The sequence below is a fragment of the Aptenodytes forsteri genome, unplaced genomic scaffold (assembly GCF_000699145.1).
Source record: "Aptenodytes forsteri isolate BGI_AS27 unplaced genomic scaffold, ASM69914v1 Scaffold257, whole genome shotgun sequence".
NCBI lineage: Eukaryota > Metazoa > Chordata > Aves > Sphenisciformes > Spheniscidae > Aptenodytes > Aptenodytes forsteri.
Genome location: NW_008795194.1, coordinates 7,792,973 through 7,800,816, shown reverse-complemented (window position 1 = coordinate 7,800,816; position 7,844 = coordinate 7,792,973).

Genomic DNA, 7,844 nt, shown 5'->3' with positions numbered 1-7,844 from the left:
AAAATGTTTTCCTCCAGCCACACATGGTATAATACAATTACATTGCCTCTTCTATTGTACTCACTGACCTTCTTTAAGAATTTATAGAATAAATGGAATAAGATACATACTTTTTATTGTCTGAACTTCGAAGACTTACTTTTATAGGAAGAAATTGTAAACTATTGAAGAAAAAAAGCAAATACACATTCCTATTATTTTTTATTTTTATAAATGAGATAAAATTCAGTGCCAAAAGTTTGAATATTTTAGCAAATATTGTGATTTCAAGCAAGAATAAAAAAACCCTCATCTTATTTTTGAACAGTTTGGGGAAAGAAAGAAAAAGAGCCAAATACTGAACGAAATAGAAAATACAGGATATCTGAATTTAAAGTATTTTTCTCTAAGAATGAATAGCCTACAGAATGATTATATGTTAGTCTCTTTCTTGTAATATTTTAAATGATAGATATCATGGGGAAAAAAAAAAAAAGGTATATAAAATAGGAACAGGGACAATCTGAAAGTAATCTTTTCCACAATGTAGTTATAAAAATGTTCAAGTAACCAACCTGACAAGAACAGTCACATGTGATGCCGGAGATCATGCTAGGTAAGCAATGCCATACTTGTAATTAATAGTTCTGTGAAAAATTTGGTCATGACAGACTCAGCATACCTTTCCTCTTGTAAGTTTTCATGAGGAGTAGTCCCAGGTTGCTCTGGTATTCCTTGCAAGAGGCCATCTGACAGCTGTAGGTGTTATGTCTCATGCCTGTAAAGCAGGAAATTATGGTGGAAAACAATAAAATAACAGCAGAGAAATGAGACAAGTTGAAAGGCTCTACCTGGCTCATCCTATCAATCAGACAGTGGAAAATTAGAAGGGAGGAAAATCCCACCAATTTAAAGATGTTATTAAATGTTCCTAAAGATATTCTAAGTAAGGAATCTAACATCTGTAATGAAGGTGGACATTTACAAAATGCATACTTGTGTGTAAAAGGGCAAAACTCAATAATACATCTCAGCTATTTTCCTGGAATTTTGGATCCTGGAGTTCCAGGATCCCATGAGATGAATTCTTTCCTTGATCCACAGTCTCAACTCTACAGTACATGTTTCATAATACGTCTGCTTTTTCTAGCAGGAAATTTTTGAGGGTTTTACCCATTTCCCTGACTTTCCAGATGGTCATAAGTTCTGTAAGATCTATATTTCCACTTAGGCTGCCAGAGAAATCCTGGCTTTTCTTCCCAACACACGTGCAGATCAGCTCTACAGTAGGCGAGCATGATAGTCACACATCCAACCTACCCTGCATGCCCTGTAAATGCTCAGGAAAGCTGATGATTTTTTTTGTACATTAGGCTTACTTTTTCATGCACAGATTAATTATATAACACATTGCTTTAGGACCAACATATTCTGGATGCAGCTGATCTTCTGTGAATGTTTTACAGAAAATGGTTTATGTGTGTGTGAAGTAAGTCCAAGGTACCTGGCACATATCAGATGGACTGCAGTTCTGCAGGTCACCTGCTTAGCATGGACATAGAAGGTACAATATGTTATGGCATATCTAAATCCATAAGAAACACCTTTTCACTTCTTCCACAAAGGTGGTTCTTCTTCAGTGGTCCTACGGACTCCTGCTTTCACAGTATGCCTTGAGGTTTGTATGAAGGTATAATCAGGACATTGATCAAAAAATTTAGAGACAGCATTTCTAATGTATCCTTCTGAGAGGTATTGCAGTAATTTTTAACTTTTCTTAGCAGCCAGCCACAATGTGGAGCAAATCTTAGTTAAGAAGAAAAAACAGAAATGTTCCAATTAGGATCTGAGCTGAGGAGGAAGAGCTGAATAGAGTGTGTGTGTGCGCGCGCATCCTCAGACAGTGGGGTGGTGGTGCAAAGGTCACTGTAGAAAGCAGGGAACAGAGTTAGATCTCATGAGGCAGTTACAACTATAATTCTTTTTAAAATGCAGTCTCATGGAGTGCTCCTCTTACTCAAGCTTCCTTTAGTGTCACTTCTTGGTTGAGTAACTGCAGTAATCAGTGTCGCAATGTGGTGCTCAGTCTGGGAATTTCAAAAAAGCCTAAAGGAATTAGAGGCCTTTGAACTAAGTTAGCTCCCTTAGGCTCTACTGAAAACCTCAGGCTTAATCTTTTGTTTTACTTCTTTCTTTAATCATGTCTATAATTTTTCCCCCTCACTTTTGGGCACCAGAAGGATTCCCTCCCTCTAGTCCAGAAAACTGACAAAATTTAGTCACTGATGGAATAAAAATTGTTCTTAAACTCACCTCTTGGGAGCCCCTGCTCGTTCGGAGCACCATACGCACTTAAGTGACAGCTGTCATCTACTGTCATTTGCATTGGAGAAATACTGATATTACATGTAAACACTTGAATGTGAAAGCTTGTCAGGTACTTAGCTTGGCATCCTTTTTTTGCTCTGCCAGAGCTGATGTGTGCTGTTTATGTCTAACAACTGTATTATTATGGTTATTGAGAAAAACAGCTGCAGAAATGAATGTTCATTTATTTCCCATTGGTTTTCTAGAGATCAGGTGACGCTAAATTGTAATGTCTGTAGTTTCGATCTTAGTGCAAAATATAGCATAATTTTAAACCATTAATTTTAATATTTTTATTTGAATTTTGCCTTTATAGAAAAACAGTTCAAAGATGGAAGCTGATACAGAGTACAATACCGTTCACTGGCAAAGAGTCACTTTATGCTGGCAAGTTTAATTAAATTTTCAAGGACAAGACTAAATATGTTAGACCGAGTGTCTGGTTTTACAGGAGACTGGAGGAGGGGTTCACAAATCATGCTCTGAGATGTTTTTGTCTGTGTGTTTTATGGAGATGCAAACAGACGCCCTTTATAGATTCCTCCAGTTTACAGTCAGCACCTGAACCAGTTCAGTTTGTCTCCTGGTGGCTTGAGGCAGTTCAGCTGGCAGTTTTCTTTATAGTGGGTCCAAAAGGCATTATCATGCATTAACCTCCCAGTGCATGCTTCCAGGCACCGGCAGACACTGTGGGACCAGCGAGATCTGCTCTTTTAATTTACCTGACCTTGCTGAACCCTCTGGCTTCCCTCTACTGGCGTCCAATCCAGCACTGCCATAATTGTGTTGCATTTAGCCTCCAGGTACCAGCCCAATATTAATTAACAACGCATATTTCCCGAGTGGAGGAATTAAGAAAGCCTGTTTTCCTGTGGCTTTGTGTCTTACAGCTGGATTCCTTGGTGCTAGAGGAGGAATAAGGTACGAATGAGCAGTGCTGTGCTGGAGGTGGGATCTCCAAAGGAGATCCCAGAAGGGTGGATTCTCTAGTGACCAGTGATGGGTAAAAGCTCACGCTGCAGCAGGGGGGGACCACTAAAAAATTCTTTTCCCTTTGTTTTCATGAAATCTGGAGGAATGAGAGCTCTGCTCTTGTTATAAATTGACCAATAGGTACAAAGTTCTTAATGGGCAATGGGAAATTTGATAAATAGACACATACAAATGCATACACAGAGCAGCGTGCTGGAAACTTCATTTCAAAAAGAAAACACAGTAAAAAAAAGTGATTAGAATAAAAATTTTGTTTGTGGATGGGGAAAAGAGTTTCTTATTGACACTTCCTGCCCCTCCATCTATCGCCCCCTCATCATCTCCTGCAACTACTTTGCGATTTCTAAAGGTCAGGCTAAATCTCAACATATGCTTTTAATTCGAGGTCTCAAAGCAGTGTTTCCCAAACTGGGAAATCTGGAAGCAAGCCTGGAAGTGCAAATATAAGTGGAGTCATGAATGGAAAAGTTTGGCAACTGTGGTATAAAGCTTACTCATTCCACCCAACCAGATTTTCAGCAAGATGTTGTAAGTCTTCAGTTTACAACTGAATTAAGTAGCAACTTGCATAGATGGTCTTCAGGAAAAGGCAGCTTGTAGAACAAAGATGCCTGTTATGCTCTTCAGGTTGCAGCCATCGTATTGAGACTCAAATATTTTAAGCAATATTTAGTTTTTCCTGTGCAGCAGCTCTTTTAGCTTAATCTCTGTGGAAATTCTTCTATAAGAAGAAACATACCACTACTCCCTTCCCCCTTCTCCCCTGTGAGTACTAGCTCTTTCACAAAATGGCCTCATATAAAGACAAGTGCAAGGCTGTCGCTGTGTGATCCGACTACAGGATGGAGCCCTACTGCTGGTGGTGTTCAAATTATCTCATAATTATTGGCTGAAATCCTGCCCTTGCAGGCAATGGCAAATGTTCCCTGGCAGAGTGTGTGGGAGACAGGGTTTCCCCTCTTGTCATAGGCTACGGAGGGTGAATTTCTCAGTGTGAGGGTGTTTGTCATTAGCATTGCTGCAGTTGTATTGCGCGTGGTTCTAAGAAATTCCCCATGACCGTCCTTCAGTTTAATGGATAAAATTACCTCCCTGGTTATAACTCAGTCTTCTCATCAGTGGTTGTATGATTTTCTGCGAGCATCAAAGCAGAAGAGCTTGGCAGGGATTTGTGTGAGGAAAAGGAAGGACAGAAAAAGAGAACCACTAATGGACTAATACAGGAGGTGTTTCATGCGTAAACTTTCTTTTTTAAATTTATTTTTTATTTATTTACCTTGCTTTTTTTTTCTTTAAAAGTTTACTCCCATTTACCTGCATTGAGAATTATCCTCATAGAAAAAGAAAAGAAAAGAAGAGAAGAGAAAAGAATAGAAAAGAAGAGAAGAGAAAAAAGAAAAGAAAAGAAAAGAAAAGAAAAGAAAAGAAAAGAAAAGAAAAGAAAAGAAAAGAAAAGAAAAGAAAAGAAAAAAAGAAAAGAAAAGAAAAGAAAAGAAAAGAAAAGAAAAGAAAAGAAAAGAAAAGAAAAGAAAAGAAAAGAAAAGAAAAGAAAAGAAAAGAAAAGAAAAGAAAAGAAAAGAAAAGAAAAGAAAAGAAAAGAAAAGAAAAGAAAAGAAAAGAAAAGAAAAGAAAAGAAAAGAAAAGAAAAGAAAAGAAAGAAAAAAAGATGCCTGCTATGTTTAAGCAGACTAGGAGTAAACAACTGATATGCTCAAGTGATTTTGAGACCTTTATCATAACACTGTCTACCTTTGTGACCTTTAAGTCTTGAATGCTTCCGTTTTCAGTCATGCATCCAACTTGCAACATTTTTATACCGCTGTTGTGCACACAGATTCTGTGAATAATTATTATAATCACCTCACATTTGCAAATTCCCTTTGGGGACTTGAACCTAGGTTTCTCGCTCCTGCTCTATTACAGGGGAAGTAGAAGGAGCAACTCCCCTAGTTCACAAGAGCATTGGCAAGGAGTAGTTAACCTGAACCCTCAATTATGTGTAGAAAATCTGCACATCCTGCCCAATTAAGATTTCTTTTTCCCATGGAGCAGGTTCTAAATTTTTAAAGAGTTTGATTGGAATTCTAAAAACAGCAAGAGAGAAGATTAATCGTGTTAATAATTAGAAAGCTGAATGCTAACATTTTTCCCCCATAGGAGCTGCCTCAATGTTATTACCCTCACAGCTAACAGCAGTTATCGTCTGTGTGTAAAGAACCTGATATACATGTAAATTGACCAACAGTTTGTTAAAAACAGTTGAAAAATTAATTCTAAGTTTAAAGTGAAGAGTTTAATTGTGTTTGCCTCTTGATTTGCACTACAAAAAGGAAGGATGCAGGGGCAAGATAAATCAATTAGTCCCATGACTAACATGGTCAACCTATCTCTTTGCTGTCCTTGTGGTATAAGGAAATATTGCTTCTAAGCCACATCCTCTTGCAAGCCAACACAGGGAATTATGTGTAGCACCTCTGACATCTGAGGATGCATGAGATGCTGTTCAAACACTCCTTTTGCACTCTCTACGTTCTGGATAAGTCTGTCTATCACTGCTCAGTGCAGGCAGAGTAACCCAGAGCATGAGGCAAAACCTCCTTTCGATGTCTTCCTCCAGTAAGGTGGTTCCCAAATAAGCTTTGTTTGTTAGGATCAGTTTTCCTCTTCCCCATGGTCTTTGGCATAGGTCTTTCAGAGGCCTTCTACATAGCAATTGACACCCAAAGATCTGTTTAAAAGTGTAATTTGCAAGAGTAGGTGTCAGATGGTGGCTTCATGACCAACTTATTCAGAGCAGAAATTTGAACCAGGGTCTTTCTCTTCACTTGTGAGCATGCTGATCACTATTAAGAATTTATGCATCTTTTTCTTTCTCTCCACTTTAAGTATTTAATTAATTATACAAGGAAAGAACACTGCCAACACAAACGGCTGGCAATAATAATATACCAATCCACCTTTGCTGCCACCATATGCAATGAATGAGACAGAAGTTCAGGGATCATTACTAAAGTGAAGATATGAAAAAATACTGTACCATAATGCAGAAGGGAGATTATAACAATTGCACACTAACAATAACTTGGTTATTTCTTTTCATTTCTGTGCTTTACTTAACAACTTCAATAATGGTTTTTAAATATACATCACCAAGCATGTGTATTTATACGTGCATTTACATTTTTTACTTTCCTGATTTTATTAAAAAGTTTATTCAAAGCTAGCTCTAGAAAAAGAACTGTTTTCCTTACTACAAAAGACTTTTAAAAACCAAAAAGCATCTACCAGATTTCTCCCTCATGTAAAAGCCATCAAGATTCACTATTCAGGTCCAATAATACATTCTCTCTAAATACATGTATTTCTCCCCTAAAAGAGAGAACATAAAAGTATATGTTTAGATAGATAGCAAAGGATTCTGAACTGAGATTAATAGTTTTATTCCCCAGTTATTGACCATTTTATAATAAAATAACTATAAATTTTAAAATGAAAAGTCATAAAATAGAAATTTTTTTAATCTTTTTTGACAAATTGTTAACTTTTGTCCTATATTATGAGTGAAGAAATTGATCACAACAGAGCCTTTAATTCTTTTTTTCCCAGAAACTGGGCTTTTCAAAAAAGAGAAAAGATTGTTTCTTTTCAAAACTTCCCAACTAGACACTAAACATTAAAACAATTAAAAATTGTGTAATATCCTAACCATCATCAATATAATCTCTTTGCACAGTCAATGGAGTTTAAATTTTGAATCATTAGTATTGCAGCAAAATATTTGTGATGAGCAGTAAGATACAGTAAAAGGAAAACCCAAAGAAACCTGAGGTACTACTCTTCTGTCTTGAGGCCTTAGTCTTTCTTGCACCTAATCAAGGGAATTTTTTTGAGGGAAATTTCTGTCTGAGATAATATACAGATAAAATTTAGTGATAAATCTGAAGGAGTGAGTTTAAATGCTATTAAAACCCTGCTTACCTGTATCTCTTTTTCTGGTCTATGTATCCCTTCCAGAATAGAGACAGATAATGAGTCATACGTTAAGTTTCAGAGAAAATTCCATAATGTGGTCCAGAAGTTTCCTATTTTTCCCCGCTTTCCCCATAGATCAGATGTGGTTTCTGTAGTTACACCTGAACATGAGCTCAGCCTTAGATATTTCTTGCATACAAGGCTTCCATAGGCAAACCTGTTTTTTGAGTAAAACCAGCACAATGACTGAATTGATGGTGTTAGTTATTTTTTTAATTTCAACACAAAGGGATAGGAGCAAAAAGTCTGTTATATGTTATAAATATAGTTTAACTACAAGATCCTTCAACAGTCCAAGAGGTGCTGTTGTGATGGGCAGAACTGAGAAGAGTTATGTGACCAGTCAGTCATGGTCACAATGTGGTGAATGGAGTTACATCCAGTTGGCGGCCGGTCACGAGCGGTGCTCCCCAGGGCTCAGTACTGGGGCCGGTCTTGTTTAATATCTTTATCGATGATCTGGATGAGGGGAT